At 37.8% G+C, this 22447-nt stretch overlaps 2 protein-coding genes and 1 long non-coding RNA gene across 4 annotated transcripts in view; all 3 read right to left on the bottom strand.

The window, feature by feature from the left end:
- The window catches only part of LOC143354838 (uncharacterized), a 453699-nt gene that overhangs the window by 231964 nt on the left and 199288 nt on the right, over nt 1-22447 (bottom strand). The gene's annotated exons all lie outside the window — the stretch shown is intronic.
- Nachra7 (nicotinic acetylcholine receptor alpha7 subunit) overlaps nt 1-22447 on the bottom strand; it is a 311133-nt gene that overhangs the window by 223520 nt on the left and 65166 nt on the right. The window lies entirely within an intron of this gene.
- On the bottom strand, nt 8337-9463 carry LOC143357813 (uncharacterized). Its single transcript, XR_013082892.1, has 3 exons — nt 9312-9463; nt 9160-9235; nt 8337-8627 (listed from the first exon to the last, which is right to left on the bottom strand). It is a non-coding gene; the product is annotated as an uncharacterized LOC143357813 (long non-coding RNA).

Here is a 22447-nt window from a genome sequence, read left to right as displayed (position 1 = left end):
AAAAACGTAAAAAGTGTGGACAATTTAAAACAACTTGTTTGGATGCAAAGTGTACTTAACTTTGTAATATTTCTAAATACAGTTTTTTCTCTATATATGTTGCCAAGGCCTGGATGATAAACGTCGCGGAATTGTCCCCACTGCCGCGGGGTATGCCCCGTGAGGGTTCACGGAGCTCGAGAGGTCTCGGACACCGAGGAGTGTATGGTCGCGTGGATCAAAGAGTAGTATCTCCTGGCTGATATATGTCCGTGGCTAGTCCCATGTTTTGGTGGTAAACACTGTATCGAGAATTCACTGTACTTCTTTCACCGTTTACTATTGTTAGTGATCTGCCTCTTCTATTGAACTGTGCAGTTAATCTTTGACATTGAAATTTGCTCATAATTGGAGGGGTTGTCGCGTGAAGCTGTTATGCAATATTTTCGCGAAGATTGAGTTACTTTAGTCATCGAAGGTTCGTGAAACCTCATCTTTCAGTTTGTGCTATCAGAGGACAAAGGAGTGCAGGACAAAGGCCGTGGCGCTGCAAGAGTTACCTATGTAACGGAATAACTTTAATCTCAGTTTATTTAAAATGTCCTATTTGCAATATAACGTCCTTATACCCAGCGCTGCTAAATTTTAATATACTCGTTGCATATTTACAGTATGCAAAGGTAGACGATGCTGCCTGACAAATTTTAAATACCAGTTATACTCTTCTTCTTCTTCCTCCGAAATACGACGAAAACCGGCCCCAGCCATCGCCTTATATCGAAAGGTCGTCTTGTTTCGCTGGTTTTCTTAATATTGCAATTACGGGAAAATACTGAGACACACGTGGGCGCCGTTTACATAATCATTCTATAAAAGTTTCCCATAAGAATATTCTGTAAGATTATAATATTATTAAATATTGTCGCATGTCTCGGTTAGATTCAGATTAAATTAAATTTTTTATGGATTTTTATTAATCATAATTGTACAAATTTCGTTCCCTATTAAGAAAAGTTGTACTAAATAAACGTGACCTTTGCACTGTACGTACCGAGCATTAGAAGCGACTAATGCATTATAAAATTGAAAAAATTGAATTTAGGTAGATATTGAACGATTTTATCACAATGCACGCTTGAATGATTTATTCCTGTCTCACGGAAGCGTCTATAGAATTTTAATAATTGAGAAATAAGGAACCGGTTATTTAGTGAATTTAATATTAATAACAATGGAGTGACTAACAGGCGTCGAGAAAAACGCGGTGGAAATAAGATTTTAATATCCGCTGATCAAAAATTGACAATTTTTACTGTATCAGTCGCGTTTTCAATTAACAGCTTTCAATTTACCGAAGCGACGACAGCAATATATTATGGCAGCCTCTTATATTTCCGCCTTATATTTCGCAACTAGCAACCTGTATCGCCGAGAATGTCTTCCTCCGATGACTTCCTGCCGCTGTCGTAGACGCCAGTCTATCTACGAAGCAATAAATCATTGAACGCTTTTCAATGTCGCAGACACGAGCGAGATTCAGCCCCCGGCCACGGATATTACTTTAGAAATTCGTCAGGGACCTTACGCCGAGACTATTTTTTTCCCCCCCCTAAAGCACCGCCGTTTACTGCATCGATCGTTTTGCGTGAGACTGCATCGAAAAAAAGGACGCTTTACACCGCTATTAATAAACGTCGATCAACTGCGTTAACATCTTAGCGGTCTGCGAATGTGTATTTCCTTCGGCCATAAATTACGAGGTTTAGCACTTCTCAGGAATATGGAAATTGACGTTGAAATTTCAGAGGTGAATGTAATTGGTAATTTCTGCAGCAATTTTTAATTTTTAAGGTAAGTCTGCTGGATTTAACGATGGCGGAGAAGTTAGACTGGCAGCATATAAAAGGGAACAGTAGACTCATTTTATTAGGTCGTTTTGAATCATTTCAAGAGATTAAGATTTAAAGTTAATATAAGCTCAGACTTGGATAAGTGCAGAGTTCAACTTTTTAGAATAAATTAAGTCAACCTATTAATCTAATGACAAAAATGTGGGAAAGATTAACGAAGCTAATTTATCATTTTACAAAATAATAAGAAAATAAAATATATTTTTTATTTTATTTTCTTAACTTTTTTTTTAAGAGCATCCAAGAGGTTTTTTTCATCGAGTATTTTCATACTAGACACTTATATCGACAAATGCTATTGGCTTCAGCGTATTACGCCATAATATAGAACAAAGAACTATAAATAGGTGAACTAGAAATTTTTTGTTGCACACAAAGGAGTCGAAGTACTGCGCATAAGCTGCACATGGGGAAAATAAACTCACATAAATACTTTTCACTTCGTGATATACATTCTACGTGAAAATTTCATACATATTAAAATTGTTATTCCTGTCAATTACATTAATAATTGCCACTTGTAGTAATGTCTATAATCTTCGTTTTAATCTATAATTAGTTTCGAAACATTATGCATTTGTAAACTGTAAGAAATTTCGAAAATACGTAGGAGTATTTTCTAAAATTATTCAATAGTTTTAGTTTATTGAAATTAATCTGCAAATATGAAAACCTGGATAAATTTCCACATTCTACTGTTCACTTAGTTTACGGTATCATAAATTTACAAAATGCAAAAGCATTACCATATTGACAATATCTATATTTTTATTTTTAGTATAAAACGTCTTTTCGACATGAAAGTTGTGTTTCGTTTGCCAAGATAATAGGAGTGTTTATTCTTCAGTAATTTTCTCTGTATTACAATGAAAAGAAATGTTAAATAATAAGCATACTCTTTGCTTACACGTCTTCAAAGAAATATTAAGTCTGCCAGAAAATACTGGCCATTTTCCAAAGAGTAATATTTAAAGTATCAAAAAAATAAGTAAAAAATAGATATTACATTTAAAAGTGGAGATTTTAAATTAAAAGATGAAAGAAAGCACATTCATAAAAATGTATATTTCGAGAAAGTAAGAATGTTGTAGAAACTGCATGGAAATGCTATAAAGAAGATTACAATGAACTGCAGATAACAAAGAAAATGGAATTGTACAGAGAAATAACAAAAGTAATTTCTGCTAAGAATAGTTTTGATCCATTTTAATTTTTCCATTTACATTTCTGAATAACTTCTTCAATTGTGACGGGACAAAAATCATTTTCCACACAATTTAAGCGGCACGAATGGATGAGAATGATGCAGAATACCTCTAAAAACAATCAACTTATAAATGAAATTCTATCTACACCGAGCTTTGATTATTTCCGTGTGAAGCACGGTTGTTTGCAAAAATATATTCTTCATACTGCAGAACATTCACCAGAATTTCCCTAATACAATTTTTATGAATTTGTATGAAATGCACTTGGTTTACAATTACTATTACATATAATTAATTGACACTTTAATAATTACAATAGAAGTTTTCATTAAATAGATTTACATAGAAGAAAAGAAATAAATCTTCTAGAAAATAAATGCAGGGGTCAAAAGTGGATTTATTGTCAAATTACAACTAAGCACAATCTCGAGTTAACATTCGACAGTCAAAATTGAAGTTAAACAACGACATTCATTTTTAACACATTACAGCAGAATATTTGGTCTACGATCACCCTGTACATTTCATGTACACCTTGACCAGTATACTTTTCAGATTGCACCACTATTTCGGCGACAACCTCTATAATTTTCGACGTTCTAGAGGCAGCTATGAGGAACTCTCTCGGCTCTGTAATACAAGAAAATACGGCTGGCGTAATTGCGTGGCAAATTTTCGCCCTAGATCCCGATTTTAGATAGCAGTTCTGTAACGCGTGCGATATTACGCAGTTTAGTGAAGCGAATTTAGTTGCGCACTGTACTTCGAGATAATTACGTTGCACTTTGCAGTGCGTGCTTCCTTCCGTTAAGCAATTTCGGCCTGCGGGGCCAACAGGATAATGATTATCGCGATTAGGCAAAGAAGTGTAAACCCCGTTTTACAGAATAGCAAGACGTCGTTGGAAATCGCGTAATGTCACTTAGAGATCGTGCTAAATGAAATTCCGTGACGCAAAACCACACCGGAACATCTGTGGACCCTAAAGAAATATTCGCATACTTTTATTTTTCTCCTATCGCCCGCGTGTCGAGGAGGAGCTTCGCTCCACAAAGAAATTTCGGAGTCGTTCAATGGGATAGCGGCCGGCAAGGAATTTTCATTACAATTAATTCAAGCAATTTATATGACATTTTCACGCTAGCGCTGCGTCCTTTATTACATTTATAACACCGCCGGTAGTATTATTATATTCAATCTGCACAGATGCAAACTGTAAATTGTTTAAGCTACGTAACATGCAAATTATCTGATTAATTTTCATTTGTGGTTATAAACTCCTTTGTACTTTGTCACGCTCCCGACGAATTTTCTTTATTTCTCGAAAGACTGTAAACTGTAAATTATTTTAGGTAAATTCGCGACAACTCGCTCGTGTAACGTATTCACTTTTGCGAATTTGCACTTTTGCAAACCAATACTGCTCCGGCTTGTATATACGTTGCGTTAAGATACACGAAATTATCCAGTTGCGAGTCATAAATTACGTTAGTAATCGTTACCCATGAATTAAACATGACTCGGTCGGAACGCATGTTGCTCGGCGACAGGAAGACCCGCGGAAAATGAATCGCATAGGGAACTACAGTCAATTTATATTCGCGAATACCGATTCGAAAGTTAAGAAATTCATTCAAATATTCCCATGCGTTTCGGATGTCTGGAAACTATAAATCAGATACAGAGGGTGTCACCGATCTGGTAGTATAATCCGAAAAAAGTGTATTTCGGTATGATTCCATAGAAGGAAATTTAATTGAATTTGTAGGAATAAAATTCGATCATACTTGATTCAAAATTCTGTTTATTATTTATCGTTCATTGTATAAATCTTCGACGTAGTTCATTATAGACCATTGTAGTTGTTGTACGCGCGTATGTATGTTGTAGCTATATTCAAAGTTCTAATGAAGAACCCATAAGCCACACACAGTCCCTCCGGAGATATCACGTACTGTAACTCTCTAGAAATTTTGGCGGGTTGGTCCTTTTCTTGAGTCTCCGTTTAATTTCCAACCTTGAAACAGTCGCGAAACTGAAGATAGTTAAACACGCCACTATATTGCTATGGTTGAGTGTACTATCAAGGCTGGTAAACGGCGCCATGCGCTAGCTTCGTGTACAGAGATGAATGTTTGCGAAGAGCATCGTCGCCAGCAGATGGCAGAACTTGGGAAAACAAAGTTCGCCAGATGGCTGTTAACTTAGCGGGCAAAAATTTCGAGTGTCTTTGCTGGGCATCGAGACTCACTATAGTTACGCAAATACGGCTGGACTGGAGCCCCGCGTTTATGCGAATACTGCGTACCCTTGCCTCATCCCTCGCTATTCTTCCAACGATTTCAATGTACAGTTCAAGAAACGAAAGTTGCATTCCGAGAAAATATTTATTTTCGTCAACTTCGTCTTCTTTCAAACGTTTACAATTCAATGTTTATTTGAAATATAAAGTTCCTGCAGTTTACCATAACGTTGCACTTCTTTCAAATGGATGATTCCGAAGGTGATTTCAAGTAACTTTTTCCTTTGCGAAAATATTCTCCGCAGCTTCGTTAAGGAGTTATCACCGAAAATCACGGACCAATCACGGACATCCTGTATATCCTTTCATTAATTCTTTAATTTTATATCTTTATTTTACCATGTCTTTAGTATATCTTTATTCTCATTTTGTAATTTGTCACAAATTCATGTTTTCATGAACATCTCCTGTATTGTGATTACTGATAAATCAATTACTGGATTTTTGAAACCGTCGTTCAACACCTATTAGAAATAATGGTATAACATTATACTCGTATTTGAATTACTATTTACGCTTTAAATATAGCAGCTTAATTTTTAAAAATGTAAATTATCTTGCGTTACAAATACCAAGTATCAAGAGAATTGTTTTACACGTAGATTGTCAAACGGTGAGGCTCAGGTGTTGACTTTCAAAGTACATGTGTGTTACAATTTTGTCCCGCAGTGATAGCCACCGTGTACTCCCTTAACAACACGCTTTATTGTATTGTAGCAATAAAAGGTCGGCAAGGTACTTTAAATTTAAATATTGTTGTCATTCTATTTGCAAGTGGAATATATTCATGGGTCGCTGAATATACAGAGTGTGGCACGTAAATGTGAACATCTAAATGCCTATGCTGTTTATAGATACATGGGAAGTCTGTTTAAGACAACGTCAAACTTGGCGAAAGCTGAACGAAACGGTGAAAGGAAAATTCTCCGCAAGTTCTTCAAACAGTTTAACTTCGCCTTAAAATGTTTCTTGAAATATCTATGAGCAGCTGAAATATTTGCTGCCGTTTATGTGTTCCACTTTGTACGAAGTAAACCGAATTTCTGCGGTACTATATAACGGAATGCAGCGATCATTTTAAATAAACTGCGAGTACAGTAATGTCTCGATATGTGTGAGAACTTCGAGAGCGATTCCTTGATTCTTTAGGCGCTAGTAGAAACGGATAGCGAGTGAGCAAAACGTTATCAAGTGGCAAATCAATCAAAGTGACAATATCAAGTGGCAAAACCTTTATGTTTCTAATTATTTCTATGTATCGCTTTAAGTGTAAATATTTAATTTGAGACCTCAGATATCGTCAGTTCGGATAGTGGAGCTTCTAGTGAATCGTCAATTGAAGAAACAAGTAAGCTCCAAATGCTGTCATGTTTGGTCTCATTTTACCCAGAAAAATACCACGAATATAACGGTAAAAGTTTCATAGAGAAATAATTAAAAGAAAAATTATTACATCAGTATTAATCTCACCGATGTATCTGATCTCGTATCGCGTTACACTTCTCGGTGATCGAGCTTTTAAATAATATAATAATAAATTGTGTACAAATATCGTGCATACATTTGGACGTATATCGAGGCATTACTGTAGTGATACTCTATGAATAATGAAAAATAAAATACACGTAACGTATGCTTGAAGAAATGGTAATAAAATTGTTAGGGAGCAAAGAAGGTTGTAAATAGCGTTTTGCCATTCGAGTACCGAGCGCTAATAGACGGCAAGTGGTAAAGTACCATTTATGGGCCAAGATTACATCTACCACCTGTGAGCTTTAACCTTCTTTTCGTCGTGCGAAGTTTTCTAGTTTATTCCTGCGCCGTAAATCTCTTATGACTCACTGTCAACGACCATTAACCACCGCATCGTAATGGTTATTGATCCTCCGCGCTAATCAATATCTAAAATTATCAAGATAATAATAACGTGTCATCAAGTTTAACGCATAGAAGTCCCCCTGCAAGTCGAACGCTACGACACGCTGGCGATATAAAATAATTGACAATATGTAATAATACACATATGAAATTGTAATGCATCCTAATTACATTACAAAATCTATTTAAACAATTACGTATTCAAGCAAGCATACCGTTTAATGAGACACAGAATTAAATCGTTCGATGCTCGTAAATTGTTCATCGACATTAATATTTACATCAATATTTTGTAAATTAAATCACGTCACAATTGAATTGTGATTAAAGAAAATGCCTCCTGTACATCGATTGCAGTATACTGGGTGTCACAGGTCTCTTCTTATAAAACGCTGTTACCATGTGTAAATATAAGAAAAAAAGTCATGTAAACATAATCCGATGAACGCTTTATTAACCTTAGAAAAAATGAGACAGGGGCTGAGCTTACGACTTATAAAACGTTAAAAATATACTATTTCTTTTATGGAAAATACGTGAAACGACCATTCGCTGCAGTTTGTGCGTTCAGAGGTGACGAAACATTTATAATTTAATGAAAATGTTATTCCTGGTTGAATTTTTATCAATTTAAATGATTAAATATAGTAAGTTATGATCATTTACTTTGTCGATTATAAACTTTAAAGAAACAGTTTGGCATGCAAGAATTAGTACACCCAAGCAATTAATAAAAAGATTGTTAAATTAATATTTTGTCAACTAACTTGGATTAATGTTGATATTGAATTTAGAAAGAGACTACATGGAATTGTATAATGTAGGAACAATTTTTTTGAAGGCTTCTTCTTAAGAATGCAAAAAAATTTTCTTTTATTTCGACAAATCTTTGTTTAAGGTTTGTTTTGGGTGCAATTTACTGGAACTATTTTATCGTTTTCAGTATAACGATACATACAAATTTTGTCTCGTTTCATTATCCAAAATTGATCGTTTTAGTAACAAAGGGTATTTTAGAAATCGATTCGGAAAGTGGTAAACTGCATGATTGCGTTTCATTTTTGTCGTCACGTAGAAAATTACGAAACGCAATCGTGTTGTTGTTTATGTCACAGTTACAGTTTGCATTACAGCGCGTAACATTGGGTAAAGATTGCAAGAACCGGAGCCGGTCGGCAAATTAACTAAAATTCCCGGAGTTGCGAACCGATTTCAGTAAAATTTCGTGATATAATAACGCTAATGACGCGCTGCGGTAAAATCTGAGCGCGCCAAGTTGAATCTCATGGACCGATGCGGTTGCAATTTTCTCCATAGGATGCGAGCTGCGCTGGAACGGTCAAATAGGTTCTGGAATAAGATTATCCTAAGGCTAGTGAGTGGAAAGCTTTCTATCTCCCATTAAGTGCCACGAATCTCTTATTTGAGTGAACAGTCGGATTGCCTCTGTTTTAACACGGGAATTACCAGACCGATTTTTAAACCATTTATTTTTCAATCCGTAAAATCGTGAAAGAGCTTCTGCGAGAAATTATTATACCAATTCGTTCGTTCGTTCAAATATTACAATAAAATTCGGGAGATCTAAACAATTGAATTATTACACGTAGAAATTAATTTGATACTGCATTAGAATAAATTTAGTTTTCCTCTTTTAGGAAAATTTTACTTCTTTCAATATCTGAAATATTCAAATGAAAATCTTCAATTTTACTTCTTTCAATATCTGAAATATTCAAATGAAAAGTACTATGAAAAATATGTTTGAAAGAATTGATAAATAACGCTGCGAAGGGTCCCGAACCTCGCCGCTTGCAAAGCTGTAAAAACGGTTCGACGGCTAAAAGGAAAATCCCCTCGAAATGCACGACGAAAAGCTTACCGTTTTATTTCTCTCTAATAATAAGAATGCAACTCTTTTAGTAACGTTGTAACTCGGCATGTTGTAAGGTGAACGTCTGAAAGAACATTGTTCGAACTGTTGTAAAAAGATTGTTTGCTCGTATAAAGGACATACAAGCTTCAAAATCTTACCTAACTTTTTATTGCCCAGCCGAGCAGGCTAACCGTCGATAAAACTGAAATGTATGTACCTTTTATGCCCATAAATACGAACTCTCGTAAATATTAAATCTGAAGATACTTCGCCCAAGCTCGAAATAAACACTGGTAACTGGTGTCGACTACTGGAACGGTTAACCTACGTTTAAGACTTCAGGACCCAGATGTACACAGTGTGGAGAGGGAGGAGCCAGATGAGAAACGAAACACGCAACGTGAGACGGGCCGCGAAGCGTGTGGAATATGTAGAAGGGGATGTTAGAGTGGGGACACAAGTCTCGATCTGGCAACATTGGACGTACGGTCCCGATGCCGTCAATTACCCAGCGTTCGTCCCCGAAGGTTTAACACTAGATCTTTCCACGGTCAAAATGACCGGTTTTCTATTTCACAATTATTGAAATTATAAAAACGTTTTCATAGGAAATTACTGAATTGGCTTGTTTGTTTAACACTAAACCTACCAAGCACAAAACACGTAAAAGTGAAACGTCTTGTAGTGCTTAAATTATAATATGTGCTTAAACGAAGAAGTAAATTCAATCATTTCCTATAGAAGCGTTTTTATAATGTCAATAATTGGGTAATAGGAAACCGGTCATTTTAACCGTCGTAGGTTTAGTGTTAAGCACATATTATAACGTAAATTCTACAAAGTTTAACTAAATTCAATCTTTTCACTTTTATATGTTTCGTGGTTGGTAGGTTCAGTGTTAAAAACTGTAAGACACGGTGTCTGTTTGTGTGTGCCGAGCGTCTCGCCGCTAGATAACGTGGTTCCACTGTTGACCGAACGATCTGTAGGTTTGACCAAGGTATTATGCATATTTACCAGAAAAACAACGCTACGTCGTCGGTGGTCTAGTTCGCAGGTGGAGCCCACGAGAGGCAGTCGTCGAAGAAAAATCACCGCGATCTATTGGAAACGGTGTTTTCGCTCGGCTAGGATAATACGTTCCGCAGACGAACTAAAAGGTCGCATTACTCGGAGACAGCTGAACCGCCATCCCCTGCGATGAGGTCCCGGAGCCCCGGTATTGGTTGGCTTCGGTTGCTGTTATATTCGCATTACACGGGTTCCGCCGGCTAATAAAACCAAACCGTCTGGCGCAGCGGTAGCCAGAAGTTACAAGAGAGCTACACGGAGAAATTGATCTCTCCGCGGAGGGAACGATCTGCCGTTTCGAAGGAGAGGAAAAAAAGGGTGGAAAGGGGAAAGGGGAGGGGCGAGAGAGGAGGAAAAAAGAACAGGCAGCAACGATGGAACGGAACGTAAGTGCCATACTTCACCCTGGGCTCCGAAACAGTCACCGGGAGACGCGAAACGACCAATCGATTTCCCGACTTCCGAGGAGACTGGATCCTAACCAGCTCCTTCGGTCGTTCCTTCGAACGCACAGCGGGTGTATTCCGGCTCGATCCGACTGGCCGAACGTCGATTTCGTCAAACTCGTTCCAGATCGAATCGGCTCCGTTGCCTGACGATGCTGCGACGCTTGTGAAACGCCATTGTTTTTCTATTCGATGCTGCAGCTCGCAGTCACTCGAAACTAACATAAATCGTCTTCGACGGCGCGCGTGGTTCGCCACGGTGCATAGTGGCTCAGATCGAGGAATTAGCTGTTCACAAAGATTGTTTCAAGATTTAAGCCATAGCAGTGGATAAATAACATTATTATCTCATAATAAAAAATATAGGTTTCCATTTTAAAAAACAAAGTTAACCTTCAAATGACCTTGACAACGCCACCCAAATAAAAAACTGACACTGCCCCCCTCAATTTCACCGTTTTCGAATGTCATTGACATTTAAGAAGCAACACACATTCAATAAACATCGATATGAATCTAACTCCTCGATCTGGATCACTGTGGCGGTGCTTCCCGCGATTGTCACGGATTCGGAAAAAGCTGTTTTTTTTGTGGATGTTCGATGGAAACGCTGATGTAGGCGGAGATGCTTTATACTAACAAGATGAGTCGAAATTTATTATAGTACTATTTTATAGAACGAAGTTATTATCGGAAATTTAGTGTATTCAAAAATACTTTTGGATTGGCATGAGCATCGTGCATGATCGTCTATATGTGAAACAGGAACGGATAACCGTCGTTGATGCTCCGGAATTGAATACCGCGGCTTTTTTCATTTTTCGCACGGAACGATAGGACTCGACCGAGTTTTCCCCGGGTATGCTGGCCGTTCGAGGAAAAATTAACGCGATTAGTTCCTCGTGAATGAAAATCGTTTGGCCCTCGGCGTTCCTCACCGGGAAGATTCATGGCGGAGTTTTGGTCCGGACGGAGATGACATTTGTCATTGTTACTTTAGCCGAGGCTTGCGCCGAACGGGTTTTATTTGCGCGCTACAAGAAACCCGGCGGGATTTATAGAATCGAAGATATAGTACATAAACTGTTGGGCGCATCATTGGGTTTTAAGTGGAAACTGTCGCGTCGCCGGATGCCGTTTCGGGGACCGGTATTAATTGTTTAACTGCCGTTGGTCCAACAGCGCATCCGTACACTGGATTACGCTCAAATCCCGACGCAAGCTTCGTCGAAGCTGTGTGGTTCGATCGATAAAAATTCGCATGGTATTCGCGAGTGTGGGTGAGTTTGCGACACGCAATGACTAGACTGCGGATTTCCTGCGTTTACGGTAGAAATGCGAATTTAGGCAGCAGAACAATTAAGAATCGAAGGGTATTGATATGGTAATCTAGTAAAATTATTCAACAAGGAAAGGATTTGTTAACTGGCTCCTGTTTCTTGTAAGACAAAGAATATTTTGAGTTTGCATAAAGATTGACACCTGAACGATGTTACGTTTAGCATTAAAATTATTAAAAGAATAAATACATTGTTTATTACTTAACCGAGAAAGTGTTTATTTCCGTTAGGCTGATTGTTTTTTGGCCAGAAACTCTCCGTTTTGAAGATAGTACGTTTAAAATAGCAGAAGTTATGTTGCCAAATCAGAACACAGCTATTTTGGTACAATTGCGTTAATGATACATAGTAAGTCGTTTAACATCATTCCCACTTCCACGTCGGTCGTTTGTGGAACATGAATCAGCAAATACCACTTATTCTACAGTTTGATGTAGTTAACCAATACTAATTGGACGGGTAACAGTCCTAATATGCGTCCCACGACGGTCAATTTTAGTCCTCACAACTCCGAGAGGACTTAATTGAATATCTATGTAGGCACTGTTTTGCTGAGAATGGAGCTCAAATAAGGGTAAAGCTTTAGATAATGCACCGATTTCGAGGGAACAAATACAGCAATTTATATACCAGAACACATTAGAAATTATTTATTCATTCTCTATATTTAAACCATAGGTTCCCAATATAGTCCAACATTAAATCATAGATTTCCAAATAATTAGGTCACAATGAACGTTCATTGCCAAATTTATGATAGTCCAGAACCGGCAGAAACTTATTTTTTTGACAGCTTCAAGAAATTGAAAATTTAATGAAAACTGTAAAATAAAATAATGCCGTAAACAGTCGTAGTCTGATTATTTCGCTTATATTTTTAACAATAAGAAGACGTTTTCATTCTGTGTTGAGTAATTTAAGTAGTGAAGTATTGTAATTTAATATTTCTCTAACAATTCTTTTCCTTCTGAATTTTCTTAAATCAGGAATATTTGACAATCAATTTTTATCTGAATTTCTTATACGGATATCAATTCGGTTATATTCATTACAAATAAGATTTTAACATTTGTGAACATTTTGCTGTGTAAACGACGAAAGTTTCACTGCCATGATTAAGAATTGCATAAGCATAGTTTAAATGAAAGAATTATTGAATTATTATTATTGATTCAGGGTTCGTTTCTTGAGAGTTTCCGACACAATTTCCCCTGAAATGGAAGCTGCAATTAGCATGGACAATAGCGTTTTGCAAAATTACATCTATATTTGTCAATCAATAAAGCTGCGAATTGCAGAAAGTGTGCCACCGGTATCGAAATTATGATCGATATCTAACGATTGTTCTGCCATAGCTCCAATCTTGCGATTTAATTTCAAGATTCAATAGGGACTGTCGCGTATACGTAACCTCGACTTCCGACGTGCTGTTCCTCCCCTAGTGGTTTTCGATACTATTGTAGCAAACCACGCAGCAATAATTGCCTGTGCAGCCACCGCAAAGAATTCGGTCTTCGGTGCTACTATTAGATTTTTCAGTATGTTCCGCAGCGGCCACAATACCGAAAAATCTGACGCCACGAAAATACAAAATGAAACTTTTTCGCGAAATTTTTGTTTCCTCAGAGACAATCGAATGAATCCAATAACGAATGTAATACTGCTGCAATAAACAAGCAGCCCAATTTCAGAGTAATTTGAGAAAACCAGGAAAAAACAATTACTTTTCGCTTAATTTCAGTCTTCGTGAAAGTTCAGACTTGTATGAATACAGTTTTCTTTCGATACAAGGCGATGTCTCGGCTCCCGACGTATTGCGGATGAGGGTACTTATTCGGCATTGTTCTTGAGCGGGTTTATGGGTCCCATAAAGAGGTAGAAGGGAAAGTTAGAGTGGGGACACACAATGTCTTGATCTGGCGACACCGGTTGTCTCCAAGTGTACCGGTAGGTACTCCTCGCGTAGAGGGTTACTCGTCTCGTAATCATTTTTACGCGCATACTTCCTGTATATGAACTTAACTAGACCCCGAGAAGAGGAGGGGAGAAAAGCGACGGCGAACGAAAGAATCCGAAGAAGAGGAAGAGGAAGAGGAAGAGGAGGAAAATGGTACGCACACTTGTTCCGCGAACTGGCTCGCTAAACTACAGGTTACGGTAAATAAAATACGTCTTCCTGAGATGGAAGCTCCACAAAAGGGACGGTACACGGGGCAGGGTGGGAGGGGGGGGGATGGAAGAGAAAGTATCGACGTCGTATGTGGTTTTAAGTCGAACCGGGGGAGAGAGAGAAAGAGAGAGAGAGAGGGAGAGAGAGGGTGCCTTTGGTAGAGTTATCGGCGGAAGAAAACGTTTTCGATTCTTTATATAAATTCTGCCGGCGCATTGAAACTTACCACGGCAAAGGCGGCACCGTATAAATTTTCGACCGGGAAACTTTCCGCTGGAAAGCATTATCGCTTTCTTAACGAGGCTGCGGCCCGTGCAACGGAACACGCGTCCCAGAACGAGGAGAAATACCGGCGTACGGGCAACACGTTACGATAATCGCGAAAGAAAGAAATTATACAGGGGACAGAGGCAACGCGGGAAGATAAAACGAATTCGTTTCCAGCATTAAAGTCCGGGAATGGTCGAAACTTTATGCTGTGAACGATTTCTCTTTGTTAAACAGACTGAGACTTCTATGCATGATAAAAAATTAAAAAATCGAAACAAAATGGAATTTTATTATTTTAACTTTCGTTACTCGGAAATAGTTCCAGAAAAAATCTCAGTATAATATTTCAGCCGTTTTTGCGTTACAATTTAAATCAACCAATTTAGCTTTATTAATAACGTGTTCTCTATTTCATTCTGTTGTTAATAGTTATTACTAGTTACATGATAATGAACTTTACACCGTACGCTATAATTTAGTTCTTTGGGAACGAATAAATTGCTATCCAGTGCTATTCATTTGATGACAATCGGTTTTAAGCAGAGCAATATCGCCGGACAGAAAGAGATTATCCTTTTACTTTTAGTATATGAAAAAGAAAATGGGCGAATTCTCACCTAGAGGAAAGTAGGAATTTTTGGTACTTTGTGTAAAGAGTTACGAACGGGGGAGGGGGGGCGGGGCATTCGAGCCTTTTGAATGTTCGAAATTATACGGGGCTGTCCTTTTTCATCTGTGTTTTTAATCAGAGCAACAGGAAATAATTACGCGAATCCAAATCAGACGAAAATGACGGGAAAACCACTGTACTGAAGCCTCTGAAGGCCACAAAATTGCGCACACTGATGATTTGAAAAGCCGACCGTTTCAACGTTGCGTTTTCGTAATTCTGGAAAAGAAATATCAGAAAGGTTTTTGCGCAGTTGTGACTAAATGTGAATAATAAGAATGGCTTACAGAAAATTATTTTTTCTAAAAATTTAGGTGTATTTTCCGTCTAGGTGTTTAGCAGAAAGACTTAACGTAACATTTTACATTTTTAGAATAAGTGTCCTTAATAATTGGGCTTATTCTCACAGCATGGCAACTGCTTTATCAATTTTCTCTGGTTTTTATTTTACAGTGTTAATCGATTTGGCAAGCGAATGGCTCATGCATGAAATTTTATATATTTTTATATATTTAATTATTTCATATATTATCTAATATATTTATACTGCAATAATGAAGACTTTTATCTTTTTATATACAGATTTGTATATTTTCATTTTTCTAAAATATCATAATCTAAAATATACAATAGTCCATAAACGTGTTCGTAAATGGAACTGATTGAATGTAATTTTAATGATATTTGAGGAGTATTTTTAATGTCTATTATGAAACTTCGATGATCAATACTCTTACTTCATTCATGTGCAATTGTTAAAAGGCCAGTAATATAAATTGCATATACATTATATCTGTCTATGAAAATTTTTATGCCTCCACCGCACGCATAAATTAATGCCGTTGAAAGCCAGTGAATAACACTGACAATTTCATTTCCTCCAAACAAATTCAATTCGTTATAACAAACATATGTTACCCCGTAAAATTGTCCGGTGTTCACGATTAATGTCTATTTTATCGATACATTTGAATAATGCATGCCGTACTGAAATATGTATTTCGCATCCTTAAAAAAGAAAATCAATTTATACCGTACTTTTTCGCCGTCTGATAATTCAACCACGCGTCGCGTTAAATATTTTGTTCTCGCGACATCGAGAAGAAACGCATCTGCATGCATAGCCCGTTCGAATTTCAAATCTGTCGGTCCCAAAGAGCTTCAAACAAATTCCAATAATCAATGAATTATTTACCACGAGGCCGAATTGTTTCGACTGAAACCGGCACCCGAAAAGAACATTTGATCCTGCATCGTAGCGATACGAACGAGCCGGGAGGAGCGCGAACAAACTGAATGAACAAAATTGAAACACGGTTAAGTCGCCTCCCAGCTCGGGGACTTCCGCCGGAAAAAAAACCGGGGTTTCAAACTTTGCCGGTCGGATTAGATTAATCAACGGCGGAGTTTCGCGCGGCAATATCCTGTAAGGACATTAGGGAAGAGCGTCGTAAAAATGGACAGTTGAATTATCCCGGTAGCCCGAGCATTTACATTTTTATCTCCTCGTAGATCCCTCGGAAGATTTATCTCGGACCGTCCTAGATTCGTGGAACAATTCCGAAAAAAACTTCTCCGGTTCTGTTCTTTTCCTATTTTTTTTCTGTCATTTTTCGTTTTGCCTCACCCCTTCCCCTCCCTTCCGCCATGGGTCTTCTTTCACGCGACTTCCCCCGGTGCACGGGACCAGCTACAATGTCGTGAGCTGGCAAACAGTAGCCGACTGGTTTAACCGATAAAGTTCTGTAATAGCGTGGATTAGTGCCCCCCGAGCACTTCCACGGAGAACCGGAGAGTCCGCCCGCGACAATTACAGAAAGTGGCTGAAAGCGCTCGCGTTCGTTCGGGTGAATATTGGATCGCCCGAATTTGGTAACTTTTATGCCGCGAGTGGTACCCACGGCTCAGCGAACTTCGTTGCTATTTTTTCGCGATGCCGTCGGTGGAACGCGCGACAGCGACGCGGCCCGCTGTTTTCACAGCCGAAACTCTTCTCGCGAAAAAACATCGATGAAGCCATGCGCATTAAATATTGGTGAAATATTAGGGGGGCCCATAAATAATCAATTATTTTGACATCTAAAACAAACTTTGTAGTAAATTCAAGTTTTTATTTCTTAATTAATTATATAATCTCCATTATTATCAACGATAGTTTGCCATCTTTCCTGCAAATTTTCAATCCCCCTCTTATAGAAATCCAGGGTTCGTGAAGGAAAATATAACTCAAGGTGCCTCCATACATCTTCTACAGAAGTGAATGTTTTATTTCTTAAATAATGCTCCAGACATCTGAAAAGATGATAGTCAGAGGGAGCAATATCCGGTGAGTACGGGGGATGCGGTAAAACTTTAAATTGCAATTCTTTGATTTTTTCCCGAGTGAGTTTCGCTGTATGGGGCCGGGCATTGTCAATTTGCAGTATTACACCTTTTCTGTGGACTACAGATGCCCCCTTTTTCAATAGTTCTGAATACAGCCATTCTAATTGCTGACAATACAACTCAGCAGTAACTATTTCTCCAGGTTTCAACAACTCAAAGTGAATTATGCCACGACAGTCCCACCAACTGCGCAGTAACACCTTTCTGATTAATAAGCTAGGTTTAGGGGTTGATATTGCAGTTTGATTTGCAGAAAGCCATTGCTTCGAACGCTTTCTGTTATCATAAAGAATCCATTTTTCATCTCCGGTAACGATTCTCCTAAGAAATGGATCTCTACGAAATCTGGATAGCAATGAAGTGCAAATTGATCGACGAATATTCTTGTTGGTCTCAGATAATAGATGCGGTACCCATATTCCTATATGCCTTTCCCATTTCGTGTAGGTGCCTTTATACAGATGACCATGTGGACCCAAGGCTTCTCGATAATCCTTGTATACTTAATTTTGGATCAGCTTCCGCTAGAGATTTTAGGGTGTCATCAAATTCAACTGGTCGTCCACTTCGAGGCCTGTCAGAGAGATCATAATCACCAACAGCAAACCTTCTGAACCAACATTGACACTTGTTGACCTTCTCCATAAAGTTCGCAAATTTTCTTTGTTGTTACCGTCGTATTAAATCCCGCATGAAAATGAAAAAGTATGCAATGACGAATATGATCCTCAGAAGGTACAGAGGCCGCCATTTTATTACAGGGTTGTAAAAAAATTATACTTTTTAGAATATTTTGAACACAGGCTGCTTTACCGAAAACTGTAAAAGAATACGTGTTTCCTCTTCAACGATCGGTACAGAACTAAAGGCATAACAAATTCTTTGCAAATAATTGATTACTTATGGGTACCCTAATACATTCGTCAATCTTTCACAGAGTCCTTGGCAGTTTCTGTGGCTTGAGAAGGTTTTATGAAATAATAAAATAACACTGATTTATCGAAACTTCCACGAACTTTATGAAAATTCACAAAGAATCGCGTTGTTGTAGCGATTAATAGTTTACATGTAAAATAGACGCAATTTGAACGGAAAATAGTGAATTCAGTCGTGACAATTTGCTGTTTCACGGACGAATAAACAAAATTAGCCAGGGCATAGAACTTACTTAAGCAAACGTAATGGTATACTAGACTCACGGCAGCGGCGGGACAGGAATAATGGACGGTAAATCAAATTAACACAAAGTGGCGAAACTTTCCGTGTTTCCATTGACTTCTCGAAGTCGCTCGGCGGGAACCGTGAGTAAATTAGATTCATATAACGTAGACACGACTGGCTAGCACGTCTCTTCTGTCCGTATTAACACGAATGGAAAGAATAATTGAAACGTCACGCGAGAAAGCATTTTTCTATAAATGAATTCAATTATGAGAGAAACAAAAACATTCCTTCTTATAGCGAAATTTTCTTTATTTACGAACCGAATTTTATTTTAGCACTTGCCGTCGTTGTTTACAAAAGTATTTACCGCAGGTTTGATCGAATACTTTTCGCAGAGAGTGTTAGTATAAATTGCTTCGTAGTCGTGGCATGATTCGACGAAATCACAAGAATGAATTGTGCGAAACTGTAGGATATGCGTATAAATATTCAACAATTAGGAGATGTCCTCCGCAACTGAAAATACGCTGGCCGTGAATTTGAAAGTCAAAAGCGCGATCATAAATGCAACATGTTTGGAGGATATACCTGCAGGTTTTTCGCTGGCAGCGGGCGATCTCTTTTTGCGAGAGCGCGAACAGTTTCTGTCTCCGCGGGAGTACAAGAAATGCTAATCCCCGCCATTACGGGACGTTACTCGCGAGATATCTGGCATGCCGTGAGTCCACCATTATCATTCCTCTAGGTTGAGAACGGAAATACGACAAAGAGGAACTGAAGTTCTCGCGTAGTAAGAAGATCTGGGTCAGTTCGAGCAAATATTTCAGAGACCTGTGGCAAAATAAATATGTCCGACTGAGAGATGCCCCTCGATCTTTTCCGCACGCTGTCGAGGAAGAATTTCGCCGTACTTTACGGTTATGAAGATATTTTGCACGGTATTTCATTTTTATATCCAAAAATTACTGAATTCAATACAGCACTCTGGTCAATTTGTTAATTGTTTCCTCCTGCGTTGAAAAACGCCGATTCCTTAACGCCAGAAACCTTCACCAACATATTTGTGGCTTTTTTCTGATTAAAATCAGTGCAAGCACGACATAGTTCGGAGCATATTTGCTTGTGCAATCCACGAGTCAGTGGAGCTTCGATTATCCGAACCTCGATTATCTGAATTCACCATTTTCCGAATAGAAACAGATCAATCTATATATATATATATATGTAGGGATGTGAGTGTGACTGAGTTAGGACGTATGGTTATGAATGCGACTGTGTGTAATGCGAGACGCTGGGCCGCGTCGATGTCGTTCGATTGGCGATAGCATTTTGCTTTTCGAAGGAACGTTTTTGTTCTTCGTAACGTTTTTGTCCTTCGTAACGAAGCAGAGTCAGTTGAGCGAGAGTCGCGAGCGAGTTAGTTGCCGAGGCAGCGAATATCAAATTGTAGCTTGAGACGTCGAAATAAAATAGAGTGTTGTAGTGAAATCGGTGTCAATCACTTCACCCGATACGTCACACCCGAGACGTAGGAGTTCAACATATTCCTAGATATATAACACTTATTTTCCACTGATTAGTTCAGATATTGGAGGTTCTATTATATCACGAATTAAGCAAGTAAATATGATCCAAATTGTGTCATGTTTGGTATCGTTTTCAGATGAACGTCGCAAATACAAATGTTAGTAAAATGTTTACAAAAAATCATTTTTTATAATTAAAAAACTTATACGAATTTCTTTTATAAAACTGTGAAGTATTTTCATTAACGAATATGTAACTTTTGAAGTATATTTAGACTTAGAAATTGAATTCCCTTTTTAACGGTTTATTGTTAAAAATCTTAAAGAATAAATTTAAATAAAAATTGCATAGCTTCCACGATAAAATAAAATAAACAATTGAATTGTCGAGAAACTGTATTGCCACTCTAAATTTTTTACGAGTAAGGAAAATACAATTTTTAATATAACTTTCCGAATGTATTTTTTAAAATCATTTTATCGAGACTTAAAAATTTTTATATTTTTTGTTATACATTAAATATAATAAAAGCTCCACCGTTAGCGTCAAAAGATAAACGAATGGTCACGTTTTCGAGCTGCTAAAAATTTATTCAAAATGGCGCCGGTGGAAGAATTTTATTACTATTTTCCGAATATATAACAGTTCAAAGATTATGCTGCACGAATCTGTAAGGAAGCACATAAGTTCCATAGAATCTCGTCGTAAATGTCAGGGCAAGAATCAGCATACATGTATTTCTTCGGTATCGCCAGACACTTTCATACAGAATGTTCAAGTGTTTCGTGTGCATACGAATAATGATAACTCGTAGCTACAGATAAGCTGCATAAAGAGTTGCAAGCTGTTCTCGAAGACAGTATTCGGAATAAGGAGGAAATTCAGCTTTGTTATTCTAGAGTTTGTCGAAGCTCTGACCACGGAGAATGTGAAATTTTTTCCCAGTATTTCCCACGGATAACATTACTTTAAAGCTAAACCTACCACGGTCAAAAGGACCGGTTTTATATGTTAAAATTATTGAAACTACAGAAATTCATTTATAGAGAATAGTGGAATAAATTTCTTTGTCCAAGCATTTATTATATTGAAAATTACAGACAATCTCAATAGGTTTGCCATTTTTATAAGGCAGTATTTACCAGATACTGTTAATGCTTGGTAGGTTTAGTGTTACAGTGAACATTGACAGAAAAATTATCAGACGTATGAAAAGAAAGAAAAATTATTTATTTGTGTTGGTCATGTGAATTTTTAACTCATTACAATTTATTTTCTTGAACAATTCAATGCAAATCTAACACATTTTTGTCTGGCAAGAGGATAGTATTTAAAAGTGTGCGTATTTGAACACTGGGATTTTAATTATAGCTGGTAATTGAAAATTAATTATAGCTGGTAAAATACAATGAGTATATTTACAGTATTACTAGTTTTCAATAACCTTATTAATTAGTTAGATTGACACGTACAATATATTTAAAAAAAACCTTTGGAAAGATTATGCAAGGTGGCTTAACAGAAAAAAAACAAAAATTTAGATTAGTAATAATAAGCCGACAGGTTTTAAATAAAATTATTGATCGTTCTGTAAGTCATAAAGATACTGTTCACCGCATTTAAAAACGAACTTTGAACGTATCTTTCAATTGTACTTGTATTTTACAAGGAACTCGGAAATCTGCTGACTGAACACAATGTGAAAACAAACATGGAGCGATCAAGAGTAATCATTGTAACGAACTCTCGCGAGAGACGATTAAAGAGTGAACAGGTCGAGGTACAGATTACGGGGGGGGGGGCGAAGAGAAAAGCGATGATAGAAATATTAAATGGAGCACGGGCCATTATAAGTTTCGCGTAATTGCGTCTGTGTCGTGAGAATTACGTCGAGGAGGAAAAGTTTTCGAGCGCGCGTCGTAGGATTCCGCGGCAAGAGGTTTCCAGTTACCGACGCGTCGACAAGTGTTTCTTCCCGGTGCTTTTTACAAAATTGCCGGCGACATTAATCTCCGCGACAGTAACAGTCGGGGAGATACAGATGCCCAACGAGGAAGACCTGTCCCGTAACTTAACTTTTCGACAGCTTTCGAGTACCTCCCGCGCGTACGAACGTCTCGAGCACACCGAACAGTTTGACATCAGTTTTCGCGGGTCCTCGATCCCTTTGTGTTAATTGTAATGAACATGGCAATTTCCAATTCCCTTTCAAAATAACAACCACCGTCAATCTAGATGTCCCGGACGATAT

The sequence above is a fragment of the Halictus rubicundus genome, chromosome 1 (genome assembly GCF_050948215.1).
Source record: "Halictus rubicundus isolate RS-2024b chromosome 1, iyHalRubi1_principal, whole genome shotgun sequence".
NCBI classification, from domain to species: domain Eukaryota; kingdom Metazoa; phylum Arthropoda; class Insecta; order Hymenoptera; family Halictidae; genus Halictus; species Halictus rubicundus.
The sequence above is the reverse complement of the archived record's forward strand: the minus strand, read 5'-3'. Positions and strand labels throughout refer to the sequence as shown.